The sequence below is a fragment of the Mustela nigripes genome, chromosome 2 (assembly GCF_022355385.1).
Source record: "Mustela nigripes isolate SB6536 chromosome 2, MUSNIG.SB6536, whole genome shotgun sequence".
NCBI lineage: Eukaryota > Metazoa > Chordata > Mammalia > Carnivora > Mustelidae > Mustela > Mustela nigripes.
In genome coordinates, this window is record NC_081558.1 from 56,241,251 (window position 1) to 56,256,103 (window position 14,853).

The 14,853-nt window shown below is 53.9% G+C and overlaps 1 protein-coding gene across 4 annotated transcripts in view; it reads right to left on the reverse strand.

Annotated features, from left to right (window-relative positions):
* Positions 1-9,316, reverse strand: part of FBLN2 (fibulin 2) — an 84,183-nt gene extending 74,867 nt beyond the window's left edge. For 3 of the 4 annotated variants that reach the window (XM_059390409.1, XM_059390408.1, XM_059390404.1), the window contains exon 1: positions 9,212-9,316. The gene's annotated coding sequence lies outside the window, so the exon portion shown is untranslated. Of the gene's footprint in view, positions 1-6,438; positions 6,565-9,211 lie in introns of all 4 variants that reach the window. The other variant, XM_059390405.1, reaches the window with a different exon arrangement.
* Between the last annotated feature and the right edge of the window lie 5,537 nt (positions 9,317-14,853).

A 14,853-nucleotide genomic window follows, 5' to 3' on the forward strand; every position in this document is an offset into this window, starting at 1 on the left:
CCTGGCCCAGGCATGTCCTGCCTTGGGATCACAGTGGGGCATTTCAGGGACAGGCAACTGACGTCACCATATCCTTTCCCCGGCCAGCACTCCATTACATGAGTCTCTCTCACTCGTCAGGGTGCAAGGTCAGCCATTCAGTTCAAGGAAACGAGTTACGAGGGGTGATGGGAGTAGGGCAAACTTTTCCTCACACTGGGGCATGTTGTTAATTAAGGGCCCAAGCAGCCATTATCATGAGTGTGATTGGAATTACCCATGAGACGTATCATTAATGACCTCTGCTCACCAGACTTCATAGCTTACACGGCACTCTCCCATCTAGCCAGGCCTAGATTTCCCATGTCATCCAGAGACTGGGCCCAGCCTCACCTCGCCAGCTACCATCAACTTCCTTCCTCAGCACTAGAGCCCTGGTCCTAAGCCCCTGGCCCACGACCCCCTAGCATGGGTTCCAGGCCACCAGACACCTCAGAGAATGCCTCAAACCCCTGGCCTGAGAACCAGGGACTTGGCCTCAGAGGAGACATCCCTGCTGGAGGGACTGCAGCCTCCTGTTACATCCCTGCCCAGCAGGAAACATGCCAGTGAGGGCCCAGAAAGATGGAAAAGGGGATTCCCAAGAAGCTGGGAGGTGTGGGAGGACCAGCCAGAGGGGTCTGCCCAAGTGGGACTACAGAGGACCGTGCAGGATGAGCTCAGATCTCAGAAACAAGGCAGAAGCAACAGAAGCCCATGGAGAGTAATTCCCCCCCCCTATCCAGTCTCTTTCCACCACTCAGGATCACAGAGAACTCCCTGTGGAAAACTCGTGTGCCTTGCACGTCTCCCTGCTGCTTGCCAACCTTTGTAGCAAAGAGAGAGCAGGTCCCTCGGCTCAAGGCTGAAGCAGGGAAAAGAAGTCATGAGGGTTCAAAGCCCTGCTTGGCTGTTGTTAATCTTTATTTTTTCATGGGTATTGCTGATTTAGGGCAAATCTGATTTTTATCTACAGCTCTGACAAAAGGTCTCCTTTTAAATAAGGACAAGTAAAACAGAGAAGGGATTTTTAAAAATATACTATGTGTCACGTAAAGGCATGGCAGGTCGTGAGGTCTGGCGGAAAACGTTGACAGTGTAATGCTAAGCATTACTTTATCAGAAGAGGGCTGATACCCACTGGCTTTTTCCCCAAGAGAAGACACAAGTACCCCTATGGGGCCTCCCTTCATCAGCCCCATAGGCAGGGACCAGCAGCAGAAACCATGAGATGTCCATGGTCAGACAACATTTGAATTATTCTGCTTGGAGGACACGCCAGGGGACAGATAATGAACACTGAGATGCTCGATCAGCACCAAACCACCACAAGGACAGCTAATCTCTCAGCTCCCGAGAACTAGGAGGCTGACACGGAAACCACAGGGAAGAGCTATGGCCGTGTGTCTGTGGGCATGTGTGTACACACATGCCTGTGAGTGCTGGGAGTCAAGAAGATAACAGTTCTGAACCACCGCCTTTGAGGAGTTGGCATGTGTGAAGACCACCAGGGGCCCAGATCCCCTGAGGTGGCCCTGATCCACAGAGGTCCAGCCCCACTCTGCCTGTCCCACTCATTCCCAAGTGGGCTCAGAACCCTTTCCTGGCTCCCTCTGGCTCAGACAAGAGGCCACAGACTTGCTGGGGGTTTGGGAGCTCTTCTCCGGGGTCCTGACAGTTCTCTACCAGAATGTTTTTAATGTTGTGCTCTCATTTTAAGGAGTCATCAAGAACAGAATTATCTGGATCACTGAATGCTCACTTTGTGACCAAAGACACAGCTGGGAATTCAGGGCTAGGATGGGAGACCCAGGCTGAGGAAAGAAGAACTCTGGGAGGCTTATCAAACCCAGTGTGACCTGGGCTCCCTGGGTGGCTCAGTCATGATCCCAGGGTCCTGGGATCGTGTCCTGCATCGGGTCCCTGCTCAGCGGGAAGCCTGCTTCTCCCCCTGCCCGATGCTCACCCTTGCTTGTGTTCTGCTCTCTCTCTGATAAATACATAAAAAATCTTTTTAAAAAATGGTGTGTCCTGCCCACAAGGCCAAGGGCTGGCCCCTACGATGGCATCTCAATGATGAGAAGGAGGACAGGAGAGCGGAAAAAACCCAACTCGCATAGGTTAGTGAAGCACGATGTAGCTGTCAAAAATGGTGCTCTGGGCCCCCTGTAGCCTGCACACCAAACCTGCAGGCAGGCCACTACCACCAGGCCCACTTTACAGATGGAGAAGCTGAGGCTGGGACACAAAGCCCTCATTATGCGGGCTCCCAGGACTCAGGCCAGGCAGGCGTGCCAGCATCCTCCAGGCTTCCCTGGCCTGGCTGCATCCTCACCCTACTGGCACTCCACAGGCCAGGCCTTCTCACATTTCAGGCCATTCCTGGCCATCAAACCATAGCAGAGCCAGGAGGGCTGTCCCAAGTTTGCAATGAGGAAATTGAAAGATTGAAGCTCTTGCAGGTCAGGGCCTGCCTGCAGCCAAAAAGGCCTCTGGTGGTCAGAGGCAGCCATCCCTGGAATGTGGGTGCTCACTGCCCCCCACCCTCTCAGCCAGGCCAAGTCTCCTAGCCCGGGGCAGGCAGGCAGCCCCGCTTCCTCACCAGCATGTGACCTGGGCGGGGTCACTCTGGCCTACAATGCAGCATCCCCCCACCAGAAAAGCTAGGCTCCCCACCCTGGAGGAAGGAAATAACCTTTCCCCAAACCAGCACTTTCTTTGCAACAATCTCCATATATGAGAAGACAGAGGCATTTTTGCAATGCTTCCAAGTTCCAATAAACGTGAGGACAATGGTGCAAAATGACGCAGGGCTTGACCTGAGAGGGGCCCTGGGAAGGGACCAGACCGGAGGAGGTAAATTAGCAGGGCGTGCGTGCCAGTGGTGCCCGTGATCAAGGGGCAGCCCATCCGGAGCAGGACCTGAAGGTGGACAGACCTGGCTCCTGCCCCAGTTCTTCCTCCAGACTTGCCATGTGACCACAGGCAGACACGACCCTCTCGCAGCCTCAGTTTCCCTGCCCTGTCACTCTCACAAGCCTCCCACCGATCATCTCACCCCCCTCTAGTCCCTCATGCCTGGACTGATTGCCAGACAGACCCTCCAACCCTCTGGCCATGCCCATCCTCTTCTAAGAAATGCCCCAAGACTGCCCATCTCCAGGTCACAGGCCAGGATTTGAGGTTCTCCATTGTCAGGGTTCAGTCCACCAGCACAACTTTATGGCCCACCTCTCCTCCAACCCACCTCTCCAAGAGAAATTGGGTTTTCTCCTGTTCGTGTCTCCCTCACCTTTTTACCTTCACATCACAGAGCCTGTACACCTCCTCTGGGAGGTCTACCCTGTCCACCACCAGACTCAGCTAGATGCTTCCTTGGCTATCAGGACCACTGTGCTCTCTCCTTCAGGACAGCCCTGACTGAAGCAGGTCAGAACTGCCTATGTGCCTCCCTGGAGCCCCTTAATTGGCATGGGAGGGACAATAGGCCATCCCACACCAGAGGCTACTGTGAGCACCCCAAAACCTTGGGCACACATCCCTGGCATGGATGTCCAGGGAGCCACTGTCCAGGAACCCTGACTCTGCAAGTAAGGTGTTCCCAGCAATGCTCAGCCTCCCATACGGCCCAGTTCCAGGCCCCTGTGGCTCTCCCCCAGCAGCTCAGGAATGGGGGTACTTTAAAATCTCAATGAGGGCTGGCCCCTCCCTGAACTGAATCTGTATCCACCCAGAATAAAAATGAAAGCCTTCCTGTGGCGCCCAGATGTGGCCCACCCTCCAGTGGCTCTCCTTGCTCATAGGGGTCCTGATTTCTAGCTGCCCCAGGTCATTTGTGCCTGCCATGACCTCTGCCTGAACAGCACTACTCCACCCAGGCGTCTGCTCCATTGACACCTCTCATGCTCAACCTAAAATATCCAGACCCAACTCCCAGCCCCAGACCAGGTTTGCCATCTCTTTAGCGCAACCACAGCCAGCATAGGACATCACAGTGAGCACCCACACATCCCCTGTGTGTGTGTCGCCCACCAGAAAGCAGGCTCTGTGGGGGCAGAGGATGTTGCCTTGGTCATTGTCCTATGCCCAGCACTCAGAACAGCATCCAGGACCCAGTAGATGCTCAATAAATGGAACGAGTGATCTCATTTCCTCCTTCAGTTAACCCTAACAGAGACAGGACACCCATTTTACAGATTAAAAAAACTGAGGCTCAGAGGTGTAAGTCACTGGCCTGACGGGATCACAGCCTGCGAGCGGCAGAGCCGGGAATCCAAACCTTGTAGGATGCCAAAGCAAGGATTTCTTACCCCTGGCTTCCCTTGGCTCTGGACCTGCAGCTCATCTCCCAACCAGTTGGCAGGGCTGACTGGGGAAACAATCTCAGGGCAAAACCGTAAGTGCTGTGGGTGCCCAAGCCAGGAGGAATCAGCGGTCAAATCACCAGAAGGAAACACACCCACAGGAAAAAGGGGTAAGAAACGGAGTGAGAGAGAGAAAGGGTGGGTTTTTTCTTTTGTCCATTTGCCAAACTTTGCAAAAAGTGACTTTGTTACCATCTAATTTAATCTCAGTGGAAACTTTTATGTGCCATGCCAGGAAGAAGTTAGTCCGTTCAACAACAAGGTCAGTGAAGCAGGGAATTTAAAAACCACCCTTAAACACTTCCACTTAAAACTCACAAATGAACGGTCACCCACCAACAGCCCATTTGCTTTTTAATTTAATGTTTTGAAGAGGCAATGCAGTCGTGTGGTTCAAAAAAGCAGAAAATATTTTAAAAAATTTTTAAAAAGGCACTAGGACATGTCACCTCACCCTTGCACCCTTGTCCCCCTCCTGCCCACCCCAACCCCCCCCCAGGTGACCACAGGTGAACACTGCAACTTGTTCCTTGTGTTTCCTCCCAGGCCTTGTTTATGTTTACACAAGCTAACAGGAAGTTGGATTTCTTATTGGACACAAGAGGCAGCACGGTTTACAAGCCATTCGGCAATGTGGCACCTATTTTCTTCTCTTAATAGATCTTGAAAGACCTTTCCACAAAGAGTGTCCTCATTTTTTAAAGCTGCATACTATTCCAAGGTGAGGCCATCCCAGCATCTGTCACCCCGATCTCAAATGTCCAGTCACAGACCTATCTCCCTCCTCTGCCAGTAGCTTCTCAAGGGTGAGAACTGCACCCCAGCATGGGGCCTAGCACAAGCCTCCCAATCTTCCTCAAGAGGGTGTCAGAAAACGGAAATCCGATCTCCTTGCTTCTTCCACCAAAACCTTTCAGTAGCTTTCAAACTCGCTATGCTGACCTCCTTCACTTCCTTGGCACCCTCTCACCTCTCCCTGACTCACTCCAGCCTCCTCCTTTTCCATTCCTCACACATACCAAACAGGATCCTACCTCAGGCCCTTTGCACTAGCTGTGCCCCCTGCTTGGCATTCTCCCTCACCACTCTGGTCTCAGCTCAGAAGTTCCCTCCTCAAAGGGCCCTCCCTGCCCTTTCTGTTTAGCTGTTCTGTTGACTTAAGCTCCTTTACAGCATCTGAAATCAACGTGAATAATTAATGTCATTAATTTCTTTGTTCCCTGAATCACACCACCTCACCTATCTAACTAGAATATAGACTGCATGGGAACAAAGAGAGTATCTGCATTGCTCACCCTGAGTACCTACCTGGACAGTGCCTCTTCTAGGATGTGACTCCCACACTCCAGCCCAGGAAAGCCAAGCTCCCGCAGCAGCTCCCACCTGGTAGAATTATTCCTGGCAGCCCTCACAAAGCTTATGGGACTGTGGGAGTCCAGCACCCAGAATCCTGCCACGAGCTGGAACTGCATCCCAGGCCAAGGTCTTCAGCTAGGGGAGGCCTTTCAGAATTCAAGAAGCCTGGGAGCAGGGCTACACCCAACTGCCTCCCAACAGTGGTCCCAAGGATTCCATCCTCTCCCCTCCCCTTCAGATCCATGAGCCCTAGAAAGCTCAAGAGCACAGTACCCATTTTACAGAAGGGAAGACTGAGGACCTGAGAAGGGATGGATGGGCCCTCTGCACCATCTTACACAGCCCAGCACCTTCCTCCCCAGTGGAAAAGAAAACCCCCAGGAAGCTTGAGGAAGAGGTCAGGGCTGCCCACCATCCCCAGTCACTACAGAAGGGCTGGCCCTCATTCAGTCAGACAACAAACTTCCAGGATGTTGCACATACCAGGGGGCACTTCACTGACATCAGCCACAGAAGTGTGCTCACAAGAGAGAGCAGAGTCACAGAAGCTGGGACTTAAAGTAACACAGCAACTGCCCCACCCTGTGCCACCCATGGAGAGGCCACCCAAGGGAATGCGAGCTGGGACCTGGGAGCCTGTTCTCCACCTGAGTCCCTCCTTGTAAGGAATCTCGTCCACCAAGGCTGACCAGGGACTTACAGGGAAAATGCAAGGTTAGCATGAAACCTGATGTCCAGCTGGGCACACTGTGATGCTCCTGAGGCCAGACAGACTTGAGACTCAGCAGTCTTTATCCTGGTGGTCAAGGGGTCATTGTGGATATGACTGTAAGACGAACAGAAAACCATGCTGAGCTTTCAGGCTGATGAAAACGGCCTGGCTGGCTTGGCTGGTGGAGCCTGTGACTCTTGATCTCAGGGCAGTGAGTTCAAGCCCCATGTTGAGTATAAAGATTACTTAGAAATTTAAAGAAATCTTTAATTAAAAAAAAAAAAAAAGGAACCTGGGTGGTCATTTAAATCTTCACTTTATTGTGAAATCTTCTTCATTTTAGGTCCTGAATTTAGCTCTACCCTGACCCCTGTAGAGAATGCAACTTCACTTCCCTGGTCATTCCACAAGCATTTATTAAGCACCTACTGTGTGCCAGGTATGGACCTGGCTCAGGGACTTCACCCAGGGTTGATGAAACCAAGTCCCTCCACTCATGGATTCATCAAAAGAGGGCAAAGAGCTTGGCTTTAGGGCCAACAAACTCTGGGTTGAAATTTCAGCTCTACCACTTGCTTCCTAGAAAACTCTTTCCAAGCCTCAGTTTCCCCATCTGTCAAATAAGGTAAGAATGTGACCTTGCAGAATCATTGATGGGATCTGGTAAGAAATTTGACTGTCAAAGCTGGCTCTGATATCATGGCCTTCCTCCCATGGGACTCCCAGGCCACTGTTCCCACAGTCCAGCAGAAAGCACCTGCCATCATCACAAAGATGCCTTGTGGCCCAGGCCTCTGGTGTGCCCAAGTGCTGTGAAGAGGTGTAAGGCTCCCTCAAGGCTTTCCCAGTCCTGGGTGGGGGGACTAGCCTGGGCCCCTTTGGGGTAGGCAAGGCGCAAAAAGAGCCCAGTTTATATGACAGGCACAGTCAACAATAGAGGTCTATGCAGGCCAGGTAGGAGCTGAGTCCCGGGTGGAGACTATAGCCAAATGATGCTCCTGTCCCATCCCCGTGGGGGCAGAGGCAGACAGCACTAGACAGTTGGTACCACAAAGGAACGTGGATCCTGGGCTTTCAGGTCTTATGATTTTTCAGGTAAAAGGTGAAAATCTGGACTTTTCTGTGAAACTTGCCAATTTGCAAATGCTGGCAGCTAATTAAATATTTAAAAATAATAACAACATGGTAAGAGCCAAGCAAAACACACAGAGCCAGTCAAAGCCGGGGCTGGCAGGTTTGCATAGCCAGCGTAAGATTCTTTGATTTCACCCATCCCCTGCCCGCTTCCCCCGTTTCACAGCTCTGGATCCAGGAAGGGAGGGTGGAAGTCAAGGAAGCAACAATTACAGGTCCCTCCCTCCTCCTGGTGAGGATCTTCACCCTCCTTTGCACGTGAGGAAGGTGAAGCTCAAAGCCCCAGTCATTCAGCTACAAACACTAGCCTGGCCGGCTCTTGGGGGCTTGCTCTGAGAGGGGCTATCCAAGGGGCTCTGCATGATGATCAGCACCCAAATCTTTTTTTTTTTTTTTTTTTTTTTCTTTTTCTGGCCTGTCATAGTGACACCTGCTGGCTCACACCAGCTTTGGCTCACACCAGTCCTAGTGTAGTCACCTTCTAACAGGGCTGGTAATTGGGCCAAGAAATGGCAATGCAGCTTGGGAGAGTAGAGTGGGGGAAGGGGAGAGGATGCAAGGGGTGATGAGGAGTGGAGAGGCTGTCGGAGTCAGGCCCAGCTCTGAATGCCCCTCCCTGTGCTCCTACAACCTCCCAGTCCCAATGGTAAGTAAGAGAGCCTCAGCCAGGAGGCTTCCCCTGCCACAACCCTCCTCTGGCTCCCAGCTAACTCAGGATAGCAGGCAGGGCTATGCCCATAGAGATGGAGGGTCAGGGGTGCATGGGACTATGAAGTAGGTGGATGTGACTCTGGGTGAAAGATTCAATGTGTGAGGCACTGTTACTCCAGTTATGCGAGAGACATGTGTGTAACACATGTGAGATAGAAATGCATGTGTGATAGACACACGTGTGGCAGACATGCATGCGTGCCAGAGGCACACGCGTGTAACACAGACACAACTGCTTGAGAGAGAGGCGTGCCTGTCTGGGACACGCCCATGTGTGAGGCACGTGTGTGCAAAAGGGATCCAGGCATGTGTGTGAGAGATTGAAGGGGGGAGCGCTGAGCATGGGACTTTGCAACTGGGGGGCATGGGGGATGGGGTAACGGGTTGGTGGGTGCGCCCAAGCAGAGAGGGTGCAGGAACTTCTTTTGGCTACTGGTGCGCCTGTGTGGTAGTGTGGCAGGAGGGGGAAACTGAGAATGTGAGCTTGATGTTGGGAAGGGAGCTGAGGGGCAGCGGGAGGGGGGTAAGGGGGCGTAGGGAAGGAGTGCAGCAAGGCTGGGGGGGGGGGCGGTGACCGGTTGGATGCAGCGGAGGGAGAGGACGGCAGCACCGGCGATGGGGGGCGCTCGAGCCGGCGGGTGGGGGGACCCGCCTGCAGACCCCGAGGCCCCCCTCGCTCCCTCGCGCCGGCTTCAGTGCCCATATCCGTCCAATGGGACCGAGGCCGGGAGGGCGAGCCCGCAGCTGCGCGGCGGTGTGGGCACCCGGCGGCTTGGGGCGTACATCCGCGGGGCCGCCGAACCGTCGGGGCGTCCGAGGGCCCCCAAGCCGAGCTTAGCAACGGCGGCCCGGGAGGGGCGCGGCGCGGGAGGAGAGATGGGGACCCCGCGCGGGAAGGGGATCAGTGCGCACTCACCGCGGGGCGCTCCTCACGTCCAGCCGCCCGTCGCTCAGTCCGCCGGTCCGTCGCGCGTCGACAGTCGCGAGCCCCGAGCCCCTGCTGTGCGCGGCGCGGCGCGGCGCGGGGCGGGGCGAAGGCACGGAGGGGCGGCCATTAGCCCGCCCCCGGCCCCCTCTCCTAACTCCGCCTCCGGGGCGGGGTCTCGCCGCAGGCGGGGGAGGGGGCCGAGCCCGCGCCTCTAGCAGCCAGCTGCGCGAACCGACGCCCAGAGACGGCCGCCAGGCGCGTCCTCAGCGGAGTCCCCAGCACCTCACCGGTCCAGCACCCCTCGTGCCCCGCCCAGCCTAAACTCAGTTCCAGATCCCGCGCTGCTGCCTTCAGCCTCAGGGCCTCTGGGCCTGCCACCTCGACCAGCCCGGGCCTCAGTGTCCCCACCTGAAAGTTGGGCTCGACAACCCTGGGCACGGCCCGAGGGGTCTGCGTACCGCAGTGCCAAGGGACAGCGGTGTGACAGGATCAGAGGGCAGACTTCTCCATCCCCCTTGCTTTCTACCCTGGGGGCTCCCACACCCCACCTGACCTTCTGGCGCCCCACAGGGCTACTACTGGTCCTTGGACAGACTGATCCCAGCCCCCAGTTTTGGGGCAATCTAAGCTTGTCCTTTTCCTCAGCGCATACAGCTAGTTGCCTGTGACCCCTGTATGACCTCACCCAAAACCCTTGAACTCTGTGAGTCCAGCCTCCTCGTGTCTTGAATGGATTAACCCCTATGGGTAATGGGAAGCCAAGGAGAATCTGGCGTCCTACCCTCAGCACAGGCCCCAAGACATAGTGAACACTCTGCCAAATGTAAACTAAACTCTTAATTACTGAGACTGTCATCCCCACAGCTGAGGCAGAATGGGGGTATCCAACTTAGAGTCTATGACTGACTGCTAGGAGACCCTTCTCAGAGCAGGCAGCTGGCAAGCGGCTACCTCCCAGGTCCTGGCCAGGGCTCAAAAGCCCATCCTCGAAACACACAAGCAAATTCTGGTGCTGCCTGCCCACTGCAAATGTCTAGCTCCGGAGGAGCCTAGGGAAAGGAGGAATGGCCCTAAATCCCCAGGCCCTGCAGGCCTGGACCTTAACACAGGGACCCCGAGCCCCCAATCCCCTCCCCACCACTATCTTAGCATCCCAAAGGCCAGTCAGCCTGTGAGAAAGTCACAGTCTGGGAATTCTGTCCTCCCATCTCTCTCTTTCTCTCTCTCTCTCTGCCATCTTCTGTCTCTCTCTTTCTCTTTTTATTGTGGTAAAAGTTACAACAGCATAAAATTCACCATTTCAACCACTTTGAAGTGTACAATTCAGCCGCATTTAGAATACACACAACTTTCTCTCTTGTCCTCTCTTGGCCATACCACCTTTGTCTGTCTCTCTGTCTCTCTGTCTCTCTCAGTTTCTCTCTGTTGGAATCCACCTCTATCTGCATTTCTTGCTGTCTCATTCAGGTGGGCTGGTGGCTCTCAGGGTGTCTCTCACTCTTTCCCCACTTTGTCTCTCCCTTTCTGTGTCTCTGTCTCTGTTTTGAGGCCCATCTGTCTCTCTGTCTTATTCTATCCTCCTTGGGCTCTGCATTTCCCTATGATTCTATCCCTTGGTCTCTGTGTGTTTCTCAGTCCTGGGGCCGCATCTCTAGGACCAAAGCCTAGACCAGGACCTCCAGGACCATCTTCCACCGCGGCCCAGAGACATGGAGCTTAACACTTGCCACCTCACATCTGGGCAGCAGCCATGGGCCAAGGCCTTCTCCCACCCCCACCCAGAGGCCTCGCCATAGCCTAAGAGAAGGATAAGGCCTCCAAGAGCAAGGGCAGAGAGAAGGGAAGCTACTTGCTCAAGGTCACACAGCTGGAAGGAGGCAAAGCCAGGCAGTGTCCAAGGGCTAAGACAGGACTGACCACAGAAGAACCAGGAGTGGATGGAGGGCCAAAGCCTGAACTGAGAACCTAGGTCCAGCCCTACCCCAGCTGTCTGTCTAACCCTGGGCTACCTGGCCCCTATTCCCCCACTGGAGCTTGTTTTTCTTCAAGGGCCTTTGCACACTCCCTAATCTTCATGACTGGCTCATCCTTGCATTGAGATATGGCTGAAATGTCACTACTCCAGAGAAGTCCTCCCTCAGACCCCAGTGCAGGTCGCCACTGCCCCTCCTTCCCTGTCTACCCTCTCTACTCTTGAAAGTCCTTGTCACTAGCTGACCTCTTTTCTTCATTTATAAATGACTACAGGTAGTAGAGCCTGTACTTAGGACTCCCACCACTCCCCAGCTGTGTGACTTTGAGCAAGTTACTTCACCTCTCTGGGCCTTGAATTCTTCAACTGTAAAATGAGCATAATGATATCAGGGAAGATTAAGTAAATCAAAATATAAATATAAAACATCAAAAGTACTTTGAACAGGGCTTAGCGGGAGGGAGTACTCAGTAAATGTCTGATGAATGAATGAGTGACGGATGGAATCTTTCCTTCTGTTAGCAATCGAAGAGCTCTGGGGCTTAGAAGGCGCTGAGCCTTGCCTCCCTTGTGCCTAGGTAAGCCACTGTCCCCTGATGAGGCTCTCCCCATCCCCATCCCCACCCCCTGCAAGTCCCAAGCCAGGAGGAGAGGCAGTGAGCCAAGGTTTTGCCTCACCTTTGCAGCCGGGGGGAACCCAAGACTTGGCCAACTTTCACAAGATAAAGTGGAGACACTTCAGTCGTTCCCTGTTATCTGAGCTGCAGATGTGGCCAAGGCAGCTGACTCCTCGGAGTCCTGCCAGGGCTGTTATCACAGACAGAGCGGACATCACCCACCAGGAATTTGGGGCCCGGGGCCTGGCCGAGACACGGTTGGAGGAAGTTCTGGGCTGATAAGGCACAAACAGTGCTCAGAGTGGGCAGCGGAGTTATTAACATCAGTGACAATCTCAGCAGCCCCCCCAGGCACCAAGGCGCCAGGGCTGGCCGGCTCAGAACACACCTGCACTGCCTGGCCAGCCAGGCTGGGGAGGAGATTTACTGGGCTTCCCAAGTCTGCATCCTCCCTTGGTAGCCTCCAGAAGGACCCCGCATTTCTCCCGGCATCTGAGAATAACAATAATAACAACACTCCCATACAACAATGGAGTAGGGTCTAGGAGCAGTGCCCTGGAGCCAAATGGCCTTGTTTTTTGTTTTCTTGTTTTTTTTTTTTTTTTTAAGATTTTATTTATTTGAGAGAGAGCACATGCAAGAGCAGAGGATAAGCAGGTTCTCTGCTGAGCAGGGAGCCCGAGGTGGGGCTCCATCCCAGGACCCCGAGATCATGACCTGAGCCGAAGGCAGGCACTTAACCAACTGAGTCACCCAGGTGCCCCTGAATGGCCTTGATTTAAAGACATATTCCTCAGGGTGATATTCAGCAAGTGGCTTCAGCTCCCTAGTCTCAGAGGTTTCATCTATAAAACAATTCCTGCCTCATAGGATTGTTTGGAAGTTAAGATGCTTCAAGCGAAGCTTGGCATGTGATGAGCTTTCAATTAAATATTTGTTTTTGTCAATTGCACACAGCCTAAACTAACATGAGCCTGCAACAGTGCCCCAAATCTTGCCACCAGAACTTTTCCTGCTGCTTCTGATGGCTGATGTGACACGCCTTCCTCCACACTGGGCCCACTTACTCATCGCGCCTGCCTCCCCTTCGGCACCCTCTGTAATCACAATGACTGGGCAGTGTGAGACAGCTGCCTGTGCCTGGCCACCAAGGAGGTTAAGAAAGTGGGTGTCTGGGCCCAGCTGCTGCCGAAAGAGAGCATTCCACAAATACAGAAAAGATATTCAAAGAGGGTGGGCAGTGATTTTAAGATGGAGGCTCTCCTCACCTGGGGAAGGCTTTCTCTACCTGCCGTCCTGTGGGCCAGCGAAGACCCAGGACAGCAGCGGCCAGACCCAGGCTTTAGAACATAGCAGTCCTCAGGGCATCTGGCTGAAGGAATGGGAGACTCTTGATCTTGGCGTCATGAGTTTGAGTCCCACGTTGGGTGTAGAGATTACTTAAATTAAACACAGAAAAATAAAAACCAAGGCAGTCCTTTCGAATCACCCAGGGGCTTTTTTTTGAAATACCAGTGTCTATGTTCTACTCTAGAACGATTAAAACTGAGTCTCCAGAGGGTGCGGGGGGGACATCGGTTATTTTTCATCCCCAGTAGATTGGAAGTTACTGCCAAGGACTTCCCTCTGGCTCTCTCCTTCCAGCTGTGCCCTTCTGGAGAGGACCAAAGAGAGATCAAGGAGATGCGTCCACCTGGAGCCCATCAGGCTTCACACCAGTCCCTGGGATTCCCCACTCGAGTGGCCCAGAACCCCAGTGTTTGTGCTGGCTTCTTCCACTCATCCCTCCCCCTAGGAGAGGGCCACATCATCAGCAGACGCACTCCAGGCCTAGGGCCACTGCTCCAGATGACATGAATGGAGTGTGCAGTCAGTGGGTACGCGATCAGTCCCTGCAACCCAGGTCAGGCCCAGTCTAGTCTGCACGTCACCTGGTTCTCCAGCCTCATCCCCCACACACATCCCTGACTTTACTCTTTAACCCAGCAAAAAGCTGACTCTACACCAGGAAACTCCCCACCTCCCCGCCTTTTCATCCACCATGAAGACTGCTCTATCTGAGGTACAAGGCACCAGGCACCAGTCACACCCCACCCTTCACGTGAGAAACAAAACCGCAGACGTTTTACGCAGACCCAGCCTCCACGGCAGCCAGGTAGGAAGTGTGAGGCCATTGAATGGGCCATTGAAGAAGTGATGTGACCTCCTGCTTCCCTTTCCTCTTCCTGCCGGCTGAGTAAGGACTGGGTGGTGGATAGAGACCTGGAAAAGCTGCCTTGCATGGGGTGGGGGGGAGGTCACACTTGGGTGGAAGGAGCCCCCGAGCTTCATAGATGGAGCACCATACCTGGCCTAGATTCTCCCATGGAAGAGTCAAATATACTGTTTCAAATGTCTCAGCCATAGTCTTTCAGGATCTCTCGTTTATAGCCACCTAACCTATACCTAACTAGTAACTAGCGCCCCCCTTCAACAGCTGGCTCGAACGCTCAGCAAGCCAGTCATGGACATACTGAGTGCACACCAGCCTTCCCCAGGAGCTCGTGGTCCAGAGGGCCCCTACCTCACTCCCCATCCCCCACCCCCGCCATGAACACTTGGGCCATCTGCCGCTGTCTCAGCAATTTGTTCCAGCTACCAGCGACCAGCCTCCTGAGCCTCGTGCCCACAAGCCTCTTCTCTCCATTCTGAGTCCATGTGTTTTTTTCAGATGGAGCTGATCCCCCCTTTCTGGCTGGTAGCGGGGGTGGGCGGTGGTCATCTGGCCCAGGTGTGCCCCACTAAAGTAATCTATTCAGAGAAGGAACTGAAGGGAGGAACCTCTTTCTTTTCTTTCTTTGTAATGATTTTCTTTACTTATTTGAGAGAGAGAGAGAGAGAGAGAGAGAGAGAAAACCCAAGCAGGGGAAGTGGGAGAGGAAGAAGGGAGTCCAATGTGGGCCTTGATCTCAGAACCCCAGAATCATGACCTGAGCCGAAGGCAGACGCTTAACCATCTGAGCCACCCAGGTGGCCCCAGGAGCCCCTTTCGTTAAGGCAGC